Raw genomic sequence first — 19,632 nt, 5'->3', positions numbered from 1 at the left:
TCACCAGAAAGCTTTAGACGAAACAGCTCTACCCACTCTGAAAGATTTTAAGACCTTGATGAAAAGTCCAGCACCATCACCAGTACCACTACCACCACTACCAGTGACCAAGACAGAAAAAGGAGAAGAAGAAGAAGGGTTTCAAACTCCACCAGAAGAAGTACGCAAGTTAACAACACCACCTACCTCCAGAATTGGATGGATTAAAAAGATGATGACCACCCCTTCTTCATCAGAAGAGAAAAAGAAGGTGAAGACATAAGTGAAACAAGAAAAAATATCCCCTGTTCAGACATCCTCCTCCTCGACACCTATTGCCGGTCGCACACGCAAATCATTACAATCCAAGAAAATACCCCAAGAGAAAAAGAGTAGCATCCTCCAAGAGTGGGTGTCTTATTAACAAACAAACAAAAAATTGGAAAAAGTGTTAGCCAGCATTTACTACGATCCCTCCCATCCTGCAGGTTACGCAGGAGTTAAAAAATTGTATCGTGCTGCCAAAACGCGACTGAAAAGTCTCCGTTTACCTCAAGTGCAACGATGGTTACAAGAACAAGCTAACTACACTTTACACAAACCCATTCGACGCAAGTTTTCCAGAAGTCGCACCCGAGTGGAAGGCATCGATCATCAATGGCAAGCCGATTTAGCCGATGTCTCTCATTTGGCCAGCTACAATCGTTTTGTGTCATCGACGTTCTTTTCCAAATTTGCCTGGGTCGTACCCTTGACTTCCAAATCGAGCAGTGAGTTAGTGCGAGCCCTGCAACGAGTGTTGAAACAAAGCGGTCGTCACCCTCTTCGATGGCAAACGGACAAAGGTACCGAATTTCTGAACCAAGCTTTCTAAAAAGAATTAAAGAAACGTGACATTCATTTTTTGACCACCGAGAATCCCGAAACCAAAGCCAGCATCGTGGAGCGTTTTCAACGCACTTTGAAAGAACGCATGTGGAAATATTTCACCACACTCTGAAGTACATCGACATCTTACCGCACCTGGTGCAAGCGTACAACCAATCTTACCATCGAAGCATCGGACGTGCCCCGCAAGACGTGACTCACGAGAACGATGTGCTGGTGTTTGAGCGCCTGTTTGGTACGTCCCCGACGAGGGCTGTCCCCAAGAAAAGCGGAGTGTTGGCCGTAGGAGATTGGGTACGCATTGGCAAAACCAAACGCACTTTCGACAAAGGTTACTTATCTAACTGGACGACCGAATTGTTTCGTGTCACTGGACGAGTATATGGCCGTCATCCTACCGTCTATAAATTGGAAAACATGAACAGAGAAGTGCTCAAAGGAAAGTTTTACTTACTCGAGTTACAACGTGTCACCAAAAAAGAAGACGACGTGTACGGCATCGAAAGCATTCTCGAACGCAGAACCCGTAAAGTGGGCAAACGACGTGTCAAAGAAGTCAAAGTACGTTGGAAAGGATATCCACCCAGTTTTGATTCTTGGATCGACGCTTCGCAAGTCATCGACTATAAAAAGAAGTGACCATCATGCCCTTTCACACAGACGCAGCTACGTCGACCACTCCTTCACCCAGTTCTTCTCTGCAAGATTTACAGAAACAACCCTTGTGAGTGTGGTGTGGAGAACGTGTGCCTAAAACGCAAATCGTCTTTTTCTGCCAAATCCTCGTGGTGTATTGTGTCATCGGGGCAGTCATTGCCAATCTGAGTTTGCAACAAGGAGACAAACAATTGTGGACCATTTTATTGAGCAGTTGCATCGGTTACCTGCTTCCCAATCTCTCCCTGAAATTCTCCTCGAACGGGAACAACGGGAACCTTGTGTCCAGTGCCAGTGTCAGTCACCACTCCAACAACAACAATAACAACCCCATTTTGGGCGGAGACACGCCTCTGACGTCCAGTAACCCCTCGCACAGCCACAGAACTCTGGAATTATGAGTCACACTAACAACCAATTTTGCTTAACCTTACCCAGTGACAGTTCCATGGAGGTGTTTCCCAACAACACGTTGTGCTGTTACACGGCCAAACTACCTCAGGCCATCCAATTAGATCACGAAGCCCATCGGGAAGTGGCTTTAGTAGAAATGATTCACCCGACCCAAGTCCTCAATGTCCTTCCCAATCAAAATTTTTTTACGGTGGAAGTTCATGACGAGCAAATGCAACAGTACTTGGATACCCATGGCAAATATAACATCAAAATAATTGGCATAAAAATCAAAAGTGGACCACCTATCAGCTGTTCATTCCTTCAGGCTATTATTTTAGTGGTCCACATTTGGTGAGCACCATAGCCTCCAGGTTTAATGTCGTGTTTCAGAAAGCTTTGGAAAGTGTCAAAAAAATGTCACCCTGGAATACCACAAACAGCTCGTCGCTTCCTAATAAAATTTCCTGAGGGGGTAAAATCATTTCTTTCTTATTTTGTCCTGAATTGTTTGCCATGTTGGGCGGGGACATGGAGCTGAGAAAGAAAGTAGAACAACAAAAAGTCGAACTACCAGTCATTTCCGACAACGATACTTTTGCCAAATTTTTTCGTTCTCCGGTAGAACTGAACCAAGGACTGAATTTGATCTTTGTGTACTCCGATGTGGTGGAGTACAACGTGGTGGGACACACCTCCGTACCGTTACTGCGTGTCATTCCTTTCAAAGTGGATTCTGCCACGGCCGCTGACGAGGAAGGTGGAAACACTTATCACGTCCACCGCGAATTTGTACATCCTCACTATTTGCCCGTCAGCAAGTCTTATTTGGACACGGTCAACATTGCTATAAAAGGAGATCTGGGACAAAATATTGCATTCACCAAAGGAAAAGTCACGGTCAGACTCCATTTTCGAAAACGGTTCTCCCACGACTCGTAAGTCGTGTATCCAGTGTACCGAGGGGTTGCTCGACAGCGAGGACACGGTTTAGGAGATATATTAAAATCGGCCTTTTGTTCGGTGGCTCCGGTGTTGAAACCGATGGTGACACGCGGATTGCACGCCTTGAAAGATGCGGCATTGACACAAGGCAAAGAATTTCTCCAAAATGTCATCATCGACAAACAAAACCCCAAAGAAGCTTTCATGAGGGCAGGCGAAAATGTCTTGCTGCAAACGGGTAAAGACCTTTTGGGTCGACGAGACACACCTATAAATGCACTGCACGCTACCGAGTCAAGCATTCCTACTTTCTTGAAGCCACAGCAAGGACAAGGCAGAAAGAGACGACGAAGAAAATACCCTTTCACCAGACTTCACACGTCTAAAGCTAGAAAGACAAAGAAAAGAAGAACCGTTCGAGACTTAGACGTTTTCAATTATTAAAGTATTGAGAAAGAGAAAAAAATGATGCACCGAGAGTCTTGCGCTTGTTCCAAGTCGGAACTGGATCTGTTTGCCATGCCCCCCGCCATGATGACCATGCAAGAATCCCAGTGGGTGGAATTTCATCCCGTCTCCTCTTTGACAGCCTCCGCTCCCATCGAGTTTGAAATCAAAGGACAGCCCGAAGATTACATCGATCTGAATAGCAGTTACTTGTACCTGAAAGTAAAAATTATTGAAGAGGACAATTCGTCCCTAGAAAGCGATGATGTAATAGCTCCCGTCAACAATTTCATGCATTCCTTGTTCAGTGGAGTGGACTTGTACTTGAATAACAAACTAGTCAGTAGAGCATGGATACTTACCCTTATCGAGCGTACCTGGAAAATCTCTTGACGTACGGAATAGACGCCAAGAACACTCATCTCAATGCCTGTGTGGTATGGGAAGCTGACGATGCAGGCCAGTTTGAAGAATTCGAAATTAATATAAAGAATGCACACAATGCGGGATTTGTAGAACGAAGAGACAAAATCAAAGACGGACAGAGTTTAGAACTGATGGATCGTTTGCATTTGGACATGTGGTTGCAAGAAAAGTATTTGCTGAACGGGGTGAATGTCCGCCTGAGACTGAATCGTAGTAGTGCCACTTTCCATTTGATGGGTGCTACTGCTTGCAAAACTGTCATCGAGGAAGCCAGGCTCTACGTACGACGCGTGGAACTGTTACCTAAAGTGGGTAACGACATCAGTCAGACGTTGAGCAGAACGACCGCCAAGTATCCCATACGACGCGTGGGAGTGAAAACCTTCACCATTCCTACGGGGCAGTAATCCATGATCGAAGATCATCTGTTCCAAGGACAGTTACCCAAACGTTTGATCGTTGGTATGGTCGAGAATGAAGCCTTCAACGGAGTTATCGATAAAAATCCTTTCCACTTTCAACACTTTGGCGTGTCCAAGATCGAAGTCAGTCGCGATGGCAAGACCTTGTGTACCCGACCTTTTGAACCTGACTTTGACAAGAAGAATTACTTGAGGTCGTACTTGTCCTTGTACGAAGCCACCGGACAGTTAGGAACCAACACCAGTCATGGCATTACGTACCAAGATTACGCAGGAGGCTATGCTTTGTGGGCTTTCAATTTCACTCCAGACCAAGGCAGTGACGAGGGACATTTCCACCCTATAAAATCGGGCCAGATTCGTGTGGAAATTCAGTTTACTACAAATCTATTAAAGACGGTGAACGTCATCCGGTATGCAGAATTCGATAATACGATAGAAATCAACAGTTTGAGAGAAGTCATTCTAGATTATTAGAAGCTATGGAAGACTGTTATCCCTCTTTACCTAGTGGAGAAACTTTGGAATGTGAGGAGACTGTGGAAGAAGAAATTATCATGATGAAGTCAAGATGGCCTGAACAAGAAGCCCATTTAGTCTCCTGTTTTGCCAAACATTTGGTCGAAAAAATGACGGCATTGATCAAGAAAGATTGCTATGGATGTCAAAACGATCATCCCAGTCAAATTCAACACGATAAATGCCTGATGCTGATTCAAGAAGAAGAATTGGACGAGTATCTGGACGAAGCTTGGAGTCTCATCTCGGACGAAGTCGTGTTGCATCAGTGGTATAAAGACTTGCGTGAACATTCTTCTCCACCATTAACCACTCAAGAGATCCATCGTATCGAAGCTCTCCTGAATCAGACTGGGAAGACGAAGCGAATAAACGGTTATTTGTCAGACATTTTCAAGCAAAAAGTCAGGATCGAATTGATCACTTATTATTACCTGTGAAGAAGAAGATGAAGAAAAAACACACAAAACATGGACACCTGAAAACTTTATTACCTTTTGAGCCACAGCTCGTACACGGCTTCTTGAAATCCTGTCGTCTGTGCTAATGATGAACTCCCTCATCGCAAATTTCAAGACCATCAAGCTTATGTGATCAACACGGACGACAGTCATCTCCCAGGAACCCACTGGGTAGCCGTCTACTTTCGTATGGATTGCCTCCTTTGGAAGACGATATCATTAACTTTATGAGAAGAAATGCTCAGACCACCCGATTCAATAATGTGAAATTACAAGGCACAGATTCCTTGGTGTGTGTATTTTCTGCATCATCGTAGTCGGGGCTATTCCTTAGAACATTTAGTGGCTCAATTTGATCCTCGTTCTTCTTCTAGAAACGATGTGAAAGTAGATCGATGGTTTTGTGACCATTATACTGGTCTTTTGTCTCAAGCTAGGAAACGTAGTGTCCATCAATGGCCTAATGACTTCCAACAGTGGAAATCACAATTTCATTCACAAGGTTGTCAGCCCTGTCCAAAATAATGTGTTAGTTGAAAAAATGTTTGTGATTAAGAAAAAAATGTTTGATGTTATATTGTTGGATTATTGTTAAAAATGTTAGAGTTGTTTGTTAGTGTTAAGTGATTTTGAATTAAAAAAAATGTTGTTTTGAAGAAAAGAATTGCCTTTGTCTTTTGTTTGGCTATAGGAATCTTGATTCATGCTCTTTGACTTCCTACTATCCCTCTCATGACACTCATTGAACGTTCCAGCTCGAAAACCGTGGAGGGATGTTTTCCTTCACGTCCGCACTTTGACTTTAAAGCCGGGGCAGCCTCCAGTCTAACCATCCATTGTCGAATCATCCTCCTACGAAGATGTGCTGCAGACTAGCTAAGCTAAACGAAGCCTACGTGAATCTGCATAGGGTCAGACACAGTCTGATACCGAAGCCAGAAGAGATAGAGAATGTGAGAATGTTAAAAGTCACTGAAGACCTGATAGAAAGGCTCTTCAGAGAAGAAATGAACAGGGAGAAAGAAGAATGGACAGAGAAGTACAGACTTCAGAAACAACAGAGAGAGCAGCAACAGCAACAACAACAGCAGCAGCAGCAATCTAAACCTGACAGAGGCTTTGTCGATTGTCGTATCGACACCAAAGAGTTCTTCTTCTCTTTCCGAAGAAGCAGACCTATCGTCAGAAAGTCTATCGTCAGAGGACGTCGCATTCTTAGAATATAAAAGATCGCCCTAGCTTCAACTTCGCGCACAAAAAACAGCCCTTTTCAGGGCTACCACAATCTCTAGAAAAGAAATAACAATCGATTGCCTATAATAAGTTAAAAAAATAGAAGTACGTGTATAAGCACATGAATTATTTATCTTGCTTAGAAAGTGTGTGTGTGTGTGTTTGTGCCATTGTAAGCACTGACGATTTGTTTAATAAAATTTTATAGAATAGTGATGGGTAGTATAAAAAAGTGAGTGAGTGTTTCTTTTAGGTCCGCGCGTTGTTTGGTTATAATCTAGGTAAGATAAATTTTGTTTTAGGGGGATATTTTCCTTCACGTCCGCGCGTTTAGTATAAATTGAAAATCGCTTGGCAGTCTAGCTACCCTGTTCATTCATTAACAAGACAGTGAATACCAGAATAAGCAAACTTCTTGAACTCCAGATGCATCTGGAATACGCCAGGCGCCTATTAAATGAACTGGCAGCGGAGGCCATAGTAGAAGAGGGAAGAATAAAGAAGGAAGAGGAAGAGAGAAGACAGAGGGAAGAGGAGGAAAAGAAAATAGGAGAGAGGATGTCGTACAATATTCCAGAGACAGAGGATTGGGATGCTGACGCCAGTCTTCCTCCCTCTGCGCTCCCAGTCTAAAGAAGAGTGAAAGGAGATTGGAGTCGGAGATGTGTGTGTGGTGCCAGGCCTGGAAGGTGCCATCATTAACCAGGTGCCCTGGAGTTCTTAAAAAAAACAGCCCTTTTCACGGCTACCCAAACCTTTAGAAAAGATATAGTAATCTATTTGCCAATGTGTGTATGTAGAGTAGTGTGAATATAAAAACTGACTCTTTTTTTCCTAGTGTGAGTGTATGTGTTTGTGTTTGTAAGCGCTCACGTACGTTTGTGTGGATAGTAGATTATTGGGTTTTGTAAGAGCTTAAGTTGGTTTGTGTGGATAGTAGATTTGGGTTTGATTTTAATGCTTTGCGTGTGTGAATGGTAGATTTTGGGTTTGTTAATTGCTGCTTCACGTATGTGAATAGTAGATAATATGAGAAAAGTAGGGGATGTTTTCCTTCACGTCCGCGCGTTTTAAGTGATGATCTAGGTAATATAACTTTTGTTTCAGGGGATGTTTTCCATCACGTCCGCGCTTTAACTATAAGAACCCACAGTGTTCGTCGTTCGCACCATTCTACGTAATAACGAAAAGAAAATGGTAGCTGTATCTGACCTGTTCAACAACTTAAAGGAAACATACTACTGGATGATAGACAGTGAATATGTAGTGGAAAGAATTGAAAGAGAATGGAGGATAAGAAACAGTCTGGACTTTGCTAACAAACTAAAAGTAGCCAGGGAGAAGATAGAGGAGTTAATAGAAGAAGAAGTGAAGAAGTTGAGAGGGTTTATTAATCCTGCATATGTCAAAATTGGAATGTTAAAAGAGGCCTTGGATAATGTTGTAGAAGTAAGATGCTTTTTGGAAGGAATGGTGAAATGGTTAGATTGGCCCTTTGTCAAAAGAGGTCTGGAAAAGCTGAAGAAAGCTGAAGAATTAATAAGAAAAGTAATGGTGGAAGAAGTAAAGAAGATAAAGGAGACATGGAGTAAAGAAAGAAAGGATGAGGAAAACAAAAAGAAACAGGCAGAGTTTGAGAGGCTGAATCAGAATTGGATAAAAGTTCAGGAAAAGTTTAGAGCTGTAGGCCATCCTGACTGGATGCCAGAAAAGGAGAAAAAGAAGACAGGAATAGTGACAAAAGTGAAAAGATGGTTGAAGAAGTGGAGGTGTTAGAAGAAGAAGAAGAAACCCAAAGGCCCTTTTCAGGGCAACTCCAATCTCTCGAAAAGAGATAGACTTTCAATTGCCTACCCTTTTTTTATTTTTTTATTTTAAAAAAAAAATCCCATGTTAAATTCCCCTTGTCCCATAATTGCTTTTTTCTCCCATGTTAAATTTCCCTTGTCCCTAGACTGACCCAAAATAGATTCCCATGTTAATTCCCATCGTCCCCAGAGTGCCGGGCAAGTTTTCCCCATGTTAAATTTACATAGTCCCCAGAGTGCCGGGACCCTGTTTTTAATGGTAAGTCCCATTGTTCCTAGGGTGCCCCCATTCACTACTATCACCATTAAATAATTTATATTTGGGAAGGACTTTTATGCAGGTGTTTGTTAACTTTTAATAATCTACGGTCTCCTGTTCTTGTTTGCTATGTACTGAAATTCTCTTTCTTGGTTCATTTTATATTTGACATACAAAAGGCTTCACATTTTGCACATATCGATGCATAAATCACATATTTTGAATTGTAATTCATGTCATCTTTAACTTTAAATAATGTCTCTTCTAAGTACCCGAAGATTAGCACAGAATACGTTGGTAGCACTTTGTTATCCATAGCCGTGCTTTTTTCTGTATATGGTAATTTTCATTAAAGTGAAATACATTGCGTTCAGCTACTAGTTTAAGGGACCTAATTATAAATTCATGATTGAGTTGTGAATATATGCTTTATTTTTTTCTCTTTAGTCAAAAATTCACTTCTTGAAATCTAAGGTCATGTGGAATATTAGTGCATAAGTTTGCTGTTTCAAAAGTAGAGAGTGTTGATGCATTGGTCGTGACGTCTGATAATTGGTTGAGAAAAATAATATCTCTTATGAAACTAGGAACTACTTTATAAAGAAGTTTTAATATAATATCAATCAAATGAGTTTTTGTGTGTAAACTATTAGGTCCAAGTATAATGGGTCGAAAATGTTATATTTCAGATTTGTTTATTGCTTCTCCTTTTCCGCTGCGATGATAATAGTTTTGAGGATATTTGAGTAGCCGGAAAAGTAACTTGTAAAATGTTCAAAACTAGTTACATGGTCCTTTTTTTCGGTACATACGTCATTTCCAAATTTTTCAGTTGCATGGTTTATTAGTCTTCGTGTGTCCGTATGGGCCTGTCAGCTTATTTCCTGGTAGAATTCTTTATCATTCAGCGTTTCGTATATTTCATCTCTGTAAAAATTGCTGTCCGTAAGTATAGCATGTCCGTTTTTGGTTTTTGTCACCTAATAACTGATTTGTCTTCTTACAAAGCTTTTAATGCTTGTATTTTTGCTGTTTTGTTTTGTTTTATTTGCTTTGTGATTACTTTCTAGTTGATATTCTCGTTAGGATTTAATATCATCTTCTAAAACTGTACTTTTAGGTGAATTTCCATTCCATTTTGTTTTTAACCAAGGGATTTTATCTTCCTTTTTCCTCCTCACTTGCGTAAAGGTTTTAGCGAAGTCTCAATTTATGAATGAATTATTTTATGTCTGCTCGTAGTTCTATTTCCTTTTGGTGTCGGGGTATAATTTGTGTCCTTTCTTCTGTAAATTTATCTCATGTACTGACCTCTGCTACAGAGGTTTATTACTTTAGAATAAGTTTGTTCCCGTCGCGATTAAGCTACTATTTTCAAATGTGTGTCATCGATGTCTCTCACATCCAGACTTGGGTCTTTTCTTTCTATCAAATCTGTGCCTCCTCCATCTTCATCTCCGTCGTAGTTGCCATGTTCGAAAGATGAGGCTCATCCATTTTTTACTTAATTATAATTCCGTTTATTCTAATTGCAGGATAATTTTCTTTTCTAATGGAAACGATCAATTTCGGGACTGTGTACTTCTTTTGTCAACATATATTCTAGTAAGTCATTTCTTTCCACATCGGCGTGTTCCGTGAAATTGTCACCAACATATAACTTCATTTCAAGGTTCTTTTATATCCAGTCTTATTGCTTTAAGTAATGACGTCATAGATTTTTGCTTTAGGCTTGATTCACGTGTCTTACACACACATGCGCGTGCGCGCGCACGCGCCCATCTACCTAACATTAGGTCTCGGATTCATCGCTAGCCCACGTGAGTTTGCTCCGGATCATAAGCTGCAAACCGTTGATACCCAAATGATGTTTGATTTTGATCATAGATTAGCTTTTTCCTCCCATGACCTTGAGGCTTCAATTTCAGAGTGGGTTGCAAAGTGGTTTATGCGTAGATTTTCAAATATTCATTTAGTTATCGCTTCCCACTTTCAAGCAGTGTTCATCCCGTCCATATTACATTGAGATGCAATTCCCATTTGTGCTGCAGTGGCAATTTAGATTGAGTACGTGTGCAATAGCCATAATGGTATGCGATATGAATTCTCTGTAAAGCACCAGTTGGTTACCATAAAGCACAATGATAATCTTGTCTACTTCTTTGTCAACACATACTCTAATAGGACATAGGTCAGCGTGTTAAGTAAAATTATCACCAACATAACTTCATTCCAAGGTTCACATATATCAAGTTATTCGCATTACTCCAGGCAATGTTGTCATAGAATTTTATGGTCAGTCCACGTTTTTTTAAGTGTAATATCTGCCATAAACTTTGACAAAAATAATCACTTTAGTGTTATCTTATATTGAACCTGACTTATCCATTTGTCACTTGCATCTGTATATTTTGTTTTAATTCTGCTTGGCAGAAACACGTGTTTATTAAATAAACTATGCGATAAATACATTATGGGGAGGTAATCCATGAAGCACTATTCAAGGTAACGTACAATTCAAGAGCAAGATTGATTTTGGCACAATGCATTTATCTTTCAATAAGAATTATTCTCTTTTAATTTCTTTGTTTTTTTTGGGGGGGGGGCGGGATTCGCAAACTAGAGAAGATTATATCACTAACATTGACGCTGTTCTGATATTCATACATCATATCGTCACCAAGATGGCTCAGGTAGTTGACCTGTAACAGATTAACAAACAACTTTACACGTTGATTGAATACATTAGGAATTTATTTTTCTCTCTCCTTTTGTTTCTACTAATTTATTTGAAGGGAGACTACAGTGTTCATTTATATTTTGGAAGCACGTCAGGAGTACATATTTAAAACGGGCTATATAAGTCTGTCATTCAGTGATATGACTGATATAAATGTAACAAAACTGCGTCAGGCATGCGTTGCTCGAATTAAACAACCCGATTTATAGCTCAAAACAGTAACGTCTCCGTCTGTCAAGAGTTCAGTATTGAGGCTAAATACATGTACAGCATTATACATATATGTTAGTAGCTAAATGTTTATTCTCCATGACGCTATGTTATTCAGCCAATCAGATCGTCCCGCATAATATTAAAGATCCTTTCGCTACAGTCAGTATTATATAACAACGAGCCGAAGAATTAGGAATGATTCACACTGTTTCTTTGTCCGTTTAAAACTTCTGAAGGGGAGTAGAATTGAATGACTTTAATAATGTTGAATGTTGTTGACGAAAATGCTAGACTGAGACACTCTAGTCTGCACATGTAAGTATTACTTTTAGTCAAAGTAGAACAAACAAAAAACTCCGGTGTTCACATACGTTTTCAAGGAGGTACTTGTTTTTTTGAATGTTTGAGTATTTTGTTTTTATTATAACGCTGTTCCTTTAGTTACTGTTGATTATCGTCCGCTGCGTAAATAGTGTGAACTATGTATCTAATTAACAAATGTACATACCTTAATATAATGACTCTTGTTTTATTCCATGACTATCAAATGCTATGTTATTAAATTTAAAGAAGTATGGAAGATATTAGCGGCCATTCTATTTACCCCAAAAGTCCAACTACCTGTATCGACGAGTTTGCAGCGCGGAAATCTCTCTCTCCATCTCCACCCAATCTCAGCCCAATCTCTCTCTCTCTCTCTCTCTCTCTCTCTCTCTCTCTCTCTCACACACACACACAGATATTTGTAACCTCATACATAGGACTATAAAAAATTATTTCTGGTTTAAAGGCTTGTTGAGAATTGTGATGCTTTGTTTTCTTTAAATACAAAATATTGCTTAATTATGTCTTCAAAGCTGTTTTATCCACCAAGTCCTGTTTTTTATTTACTGGTAGTGTCCATTCACATTGAATTTGCGTTATATTCTGAATGTTTTGAAGAAAGCTGAGAAAGCACTAATAAATCTCACCTTTCTCGTCCAGGTGATAGGCAAATGTATTTATTTATTGCGGGTTGGATAAAACAATGCATGGATATTTAGAAGAGCAGAGTTAGACATACAGACAGATGAATAACAGAATCAACTCTTTAACTGCATAACAATAACGACAGATTGACGTAAAAATGTATTTTTGCAATGATATGTTTAGTATTATTTTATACTAAAAAACTATTTTTTTTTCGCTACACTTTTCCTTATGACCGTGATTTTCTTTTTCAGATACATGTAGGCATATCCACATGGCTATTACCTATCAGTATTTATTTATTAATTTTTTTATTTATTGTTAATGTACAAATTATACAGCTACCTTTCTATATTTTATCTACTCCAGTTGTGATTGTTCTGTTTGCGGTATATGTCATGAAAGTTGTGAGTACCTGGCTTTAATAGATCTCAGAAGATTGTTTACTCTTTCTAGTAGTAGAGACACGATTTCTTAAGATCGGGGTGGGGTGGGATGGGGGTCGGCGGACCTTAGTTGCTTTTTGCATCGAAATGTAGAATAAACTCGCATTTAATATTGAAATTAATAACTTTAAAAATAATTTAAATAAAAAGGAGCATCACGAAAGGATTGAAAGTTATATCAAGAATATTCAACATTTAATTACAGTATTCGAGCAGATCTACTAATAAACTTTTCTTTTTGACACTATATTTTGTATCCTTTTCGTAGCTTCGTTTCATTTCGCATTATCGAAAGAAGGTCACATGAAAATGTAACACCCGTTCAGGAACAGTGGAAATCACTCACGGTTCAACATTCGTGTTAATGTAATATGGTTTCTCACCTCTTCGCTCACAAGTGTGGCACTCGGCCGATAGACGAGCACATTACTAATGCACTTACGAAAGTTGCTTATTCTCAGTGTAGCCATCGCTAAATATTTGTAACCTTTCTTTATAGTACTTTTTTTATTATAAATCTCGTAGGTAGTCATTGTTACGTGTTTAGGCTCAAATAAACAGTAACACAGAAAGAGCGAAAACAACAAGCTTTTTAAAATTTAACAAATAATCTATTTTCCTGGAAAATTCTGTAAAAATGAATAAAGCAGAAGAACTTACGGTTTCAAGAATCAAATTAAAAAATAATCTAAGAACAATCCACGAATAAATTACATAAATCCTTGCAATAAATGTTCTAATATTTTCAAATTCGATGTAAAATCCAAGATAGATGACGACGTATGATGTAGTCAGTACTGTACTTATCTACAGTTCCTTGTAGAAATACAAATAATGGCACTCCGGTGTTGGAAATCAAAATTAAATTTGTAAACAATGTCTTTCCAAAATTTCTGTGAGCACTCCTCAAAATATTTCCAGAGAATAAACAATTAATCCTTTTGAAATCCAACTGATCTGAAGAATTATTATAGCTCAAATCTGGCTACAACAAACTGACTTTACATCAGCATGAACAGCCCCAAACTAAGAACTCTCTCAAAACAAAGATTATATTGTATCATAAGACGCAGTTTCGAATTTCCCCCAAGTTGCGATGTTTATATCACATATACAGAATATGTTCTTGATTAGACAAATGATTTTATTCCCAGAATAAAAGTATAAAATAAAAGTGTTTACTTCTTAACCCACGTAGTCCCATCATGACCTTGACAGCAACCAATCATTTTAAAATAAAATAGAACTTTGTTTACTAATTCTGAATCCAGGTCAGAATTTAGATCAACACCTGTTGTTTATAAACTAACAATCAAGGTCAAACAATTTTCTGAAAAAGTATCATCTCTAGTGAATAAATTTACATTACAATAGCATGTAAGAAAATAAACATTAAAACTGACAAACAAACAATTAAATTAACAAATATATATTAAATCAGATATTAGTAACACCTTCCCCCACAAAAAAGAAAGATTTATATGATAAAGCTTTCTTTTTACCATAGATTAATACATAAGTTTAAAGAAAAACATAAGAAGTACTCTTCTGAATTACAAAAAGTGTATATGAAATAATACATTTCTATACACGGGAAAGTGCATCTGCTATTAAATTATCTTTTCCCTTGATGTGCCTGCTGTCAGGATTATATTCCTGTAACAACAAACTCTATCTTAGTAGCCTTTGATTTTTGTTCTTCATCTTGCCGATGAAAGTAAGGGGGTTGTGGTCACTAAATGCAGCAATCGAGGAAGGATCCGACCTAAGGTAAACCTCAAAATGTTGTAATGCCAATATCACAGCCTAACATTCCTTCTCGATTGTTGAATAATTCCTTTGGTGCTTATTTAATTTCATGGAAAAATAGCACACTGGATGATCAATACCACGTTTATCTTCTTGAATCAAAACTGTTCCAACCCCAACATCACTTGCCACTTGCATCAACAGACAGTTTAAAAGATTGGCTGAAATTTGTAGCTGTAAGAACTGGCGTGCTTTTAAGTATGGCTTTCAATTTGTCAATGGTTTCCTTACATTTTTCAGTCCACAGGAATTTATTTTTCTTGCGCAATAAATTTGTCAGGGGTTCAACAATGTTAGAAAAATTGAACAAAATTTTCGATAATATCCGGCCATACCCAAAAATCGCATCAGTTGCTTTTTATTAACGGGAATGGGAAATTCAGAGATAGCCTCGACTTTAGCACATATAGGTTTAACTTGTTCATGTCCCACGATGTGTCCCAGAAATGTAACACTAGCACGGCAGAACTCACTTTTAGATCAATTAATTGTCAAACATGCATCTGTCAAAACATTTCCGAATCTTTGCTAAATGTTCTTTCCATGTGCGTGTCGTTGTAGATGATGACATCATCGATGTAATAAGCATCACAATTGTCTAGACCACAGGTAATCATATTCATGAGGCATTGAAATGTACTCGGCGACCCTTTCATCCCAAACGGCATTACTCTATATCGGTAAAATCCATCTGGAGTCACGAATGCCGAAATTTCCTTTGCTCTTTCCGTTAGTGGAATCTGCCAAAATCCCTTCAGAAGGTCAAATTTGGTGACATACTTGACATTCCCAATCTTATTAATACAGTCATCGATTCTTGGTAATGGGAATGAGTCTGTTTTTGTCACACTATTCACCTTTTTATATTTAGTAGACATACGGAAAGTTTAATTTGGTTTTGGAACAAGTATGCATGCTGAACTACAGTCACTTTTACTGGGCTCTATAAAATCATTCTCCAGCAAATATTGAATTTCCTTTTTCAAGTATTCCTGTTTGAGAGGGTTCATCCTGTACGGGTGTTGTTTGACATGTTTGGAATTTACAATTTCAACGTCATGGAACATTCTGTTTGTCCTTGTAGGAACATCTGGAAATAAGTGCTCATATCCAAATAATAACTGTTTAAGTTCATTTCTTTCTTGTTCTTGCAAATGTGAAAGTTTCTGGTCCAGATCTTTCATAATTTCTGAATTTCGAAGATTTGTCACTCCAATGTCAGTAGAATCTGACGATATTCCTTCACTTAAATCCTCACTGAATGGGACAGGTACAACTAAATTAATTGCATGTTTAACATGGCTATCTCTTTCAATATACTGGTACTCTTCTAATTTATTTAGATTCTATGAGCACTAATATTATAATTTAACTCATTCATTTTCTTCTTAACTTTGTAAGGGCCGTACTATCTAAACTGAAGAAAAATTTGAAGAATGAACAAGAAAGACAGAACTCTATTATTACAAAACTCAAAAGTTCTCTCCACTATAGTTCTGTCAAACCATAACTTCACTTCTGACTTGAATTGCTGAATGCCAAGTTAAAGCAATATAGGCTGGAAAGTTCTAAACCTAAAATTTGACCCTTAACTCGATTGGATAGAGTTAGAAAGGCCAAATTGAGTAAAAGACTATCAAAGCTTTTACTATTGTTTTAGATTTTATATTCCTCAAGGGAATTGCTTCTGGAAACCTTGTTGATGCACATATAATGGTCGACAGGTATTGGTTACCTGACTTGGTCTTAAGTAAGGGACCAACACAGTCTACCATAATTCTACTAAATGGTTCGTCAAAGGCAGGAATAGGTTGTGGATGAGCCCTGGGAATTTTCTGATTTTGTTTTCTTACCATTTGACAGGTATGACAAGATCTACAGTATTTACTAACATCACTTTTGATTTTTGGCCAATAGAAGTGAGTTAAGATCTTGTGATAAGTTTTATTGATCCCTAAATTACCAGCCATTGGAGTTTCATGGGCCAGACTAAGTATTTCCTGTCTGTAAGGTTTCGGAACTACAATTTGATAGTTCACTGACCATTCATCATCAGCAGGTACCGCGGGAGGTCTCCATTTTCTCATAAGAATTCCATTTGTAATGAAATAACAGGCAGGAACTTCAGTAGCTTCAGTTTCACTAACGGCCTTCTGAAACAAATAGGAGACCTCAGGATCTTTTTTCTGTTCGACGACAAGTGATTGTCTTTTATCACCCTGATTAGAATAAAGAGAATGAGTCGTTAAAAGAGGATCACTGTGACCAATACCTTCTGATTGATCCAAACAAGGAGTAAAAGTGACCTCAACAAAAACCTGACCAATACATGTGTCAGCTAAAGGAATACTGCCCTTATCAACATCATTCTCAAGAGCTTTCTTTGCCATAGCTCTGGTAACTGCACAAGCTGTAAATACATCAGGGAATTCTTATTCAATTGGATCGACTTTCTGATTCAAACAAGGCTTGTCAGTTAGAAGTGGATTAACCACAACCTTGTCTCCAGCTAGGTCATTGCCTAATAATAAATGAATGCCCTCAACGGGTAAATCAGAGACCATTCCGACTGTCACGGGTCCTGAAACTAAGTCTGATAACAAATTTACACAGTGGAGAGGAACATCAACAAAGCCGCACTCTACTCCCTGAATAAGAGCACTCTCATTAGAAGACCTCTCAGAAAAAGGCAAAGTACCCGACAAAAAAAGACTCTGAAAAGCTCCTGAGTACCTTAAAATTTTAATACGGATAGGATTGGCCGAATCACCCAAGAGTGATATAGAACCCTTCGATATGAATGGTTCATGATTCTCCATAATCAAATCAGACTGGGGTTTGTTAGACCCAACAAATGTATTGCTTTCAATACATGACCGTGACCTTCACCTCTTAGAAATAAGAGCATTTGGAATAAGTCTGTCTTGATTTTGATGCCTATTTTTCAATTTGTAGCAATCAGAAATAACGTGTCCTTTTTTCTTGCAATAGGTACACGTAGGAAGAGACAAGGATCTTGAATCAAGCTTCTCCGAAGTTTGATTTTTAGAAGTTGTGCCAGTTTGAGTTTTAGAAGGGATTGTATTAGGCTGAAATATTTTTCTGCCAAAAGACTGTTGAGTAGAAGTCTTATTTACAAAAGGAACTTTGAGTTTAAAAAAATACTCATCAGCAGCACGAGCAGCATTTTCCAAAGTTTCAATATGATGCTCATCAAGATAAAACTTAATATCACTATGGGCACAGTTTTTGAACTCTTCAAGTAATACAAGTTGTTTGAGACTTTCATAACCTCGCTCAACTTTCTTGGCTAAGCACCATCTATCAAATAATTGCTCTTTCTCTCTAGCAAATTCGATACGAGCTTATCCAGCTTCTTTTCTATAGTTTCTGAATTTTGCCGATAAGCTTCAGGGACTAACTCATAACCCTTTAGGATGCATTCTTTAACCACATCATTGTCACCACTTTGGTGAACTGACAGTGAATTATAAATATCACTAGCCTTACCAGTGAGTCCAATGCTCCCTTGGCCATTTCAAATTTTCAGAAACTTTTTCAAAATGAATAAAATATTTGTCTACTTTTCTTTATCTGAAAGGGGACACTAATGTTCTTTGCAAGATCAAAACTTAAATTTGAATTTAAAGTACGAATGTTTTTCACTTGCAGTTCCATTTCTTTCATTTTACATTGATATTCCCTTTTTTCCTTCTCTATTTCCTTATCTATTTTGTTTTTCTTGTATCTGTATTTGCATCTGTTCTTTTTGTAATTCCATTTGTCTTTCTGTCTCTTTCCTGCCTCTCTCTCCTTTTTTATATTGTAACTGCAATTGTTTTTCTTGCATTTGTCTTTCTTTTTCTTTTTCTTCTGTTTGTAATCCCATTTGTTCTTTTTCTTTTTCCAGTTGCAACTGCATTTGCATTTGTTTTTCTCTTTCTTCTTTCTGAAGCTCCAGCTTCCTCAACTCCAATTCCATCTTGTATTTTAATTCTAATTCCTTAATTTTTGTGTCGGAGTCTGATACAGACGTACTGACTGAAACCAAAGCATTTTTATCCAAAACATTCTTGTCTACCAAATATTGAACCAAAATTTTTCTTATTTCCTGTTTCGTTATGGAAGCCTTTACTTCAGAAAGACCTTATTTTCTGTCAAGTTGAATCAAATCATCTTTTTTGAAAAGATCTAATTGTTCCTGGGTAGGATTTGAAAGAAAAATTTCCACTTTTGATGCCATTTTAGAAAAAGCGTGTCGATCTCACTAAAGATTTCAAAACCTAGGGGAATTCAAATTTCAAAAAACAGTTTTCTGAAATATTTTATCCAAAATTCAACTATCCAAGAACGAGCGCCCAATTTCTATGTTACGTGTTTAGGCTCGAATAAACAGTAACAGAGAGAGTTAAAACAACAAGCTTTTTAAAATTAAACAAATAATTTATTTTCCTGGAACTCTGTGTCGGCATACCTACGTGGGCATTATAAGAATCATGTATGTATCGAACATACGCAACAGCTGAATCATGTTAAGTTGGTAGAAGAATCTGAAAAGAACATGGCTTTTAACAACTTGAATAGCGTCATTGTATACCTATTTTTTGTCACGAGTGGAGATTAAATGGTTTTGTCGCATCTATCAGATGATTACGCTCTTTGCTATCTTTATTTAAACATTTTAGCGTGTATATTATTCAGACAATATATTTATACCAAGCTCAAATATTTTGAATTAATTCCTAAATAGTCGTAAATGTTCATCACATGTCCAACCTATGAAGTATTTCGAATGAATTACAATATTCATTGTGCTGATGTACCAATAGCCTTTAATAGTGTTGATATGCTAACAAACTGTTGTATCACAATGCTATAATCCAGAATGTCTTTAAAGGAGACCAGAAACCAATGGAAATATGGAATAATAATAAAAGTACTGTAGCAGAAAACCTTATTCTGAAGTATCATCTGCGACCGTAATGCCAATATTAAATTATTGGCCTGACTTCTCGGAG

At 38.0% G+C, this 19,632-nt stretch overlaps 1 protein-coding gene across 1 annotated transcript in view; it reads left to right on the top strand.

Moving 5' to 3' along the window:
- The first annotated feature begins 11,573 nt into the window (after positions 1-11,573).
- The window catches only part of LOC149791934 (uncharacterized protein CXorf38 homolog), a 45,223-nt gene continuing 37,164 nt past the window's right edge, over positions 11,574-19,632 (top strand). Inside the window, exon 1 of the mRNA XM_089969294.1 lies at positions 11,574-11,705. The gene's annotated coding sequence lies outside the window, so the exon portion shown is untranslated. The remainder of the gene's footprint in view (positions 11,706-19,632) is intronic.

Source organism: Sinohyriopsis cumingii, chromosome 9 (assembly GCF_028554795.1).
Source record: "Sinohyriopsis cumingii isolate HCF-2022 chromosome 9, ASM2855479v2, whole genome shotgun sequence".
Classification (NCBI taxonomy): domain Eukaryota; kingdom Metazoa; phylum Mollusca; class Bivalvia; order Unionida; family Unionidae; genus Sinohyriopsis; species Sinohyriopsis cumingii.
Note: the sequence above shows the minus strand (reverse complement) of the source record. Positions and strands in the feature narration are given on the sequence as shown.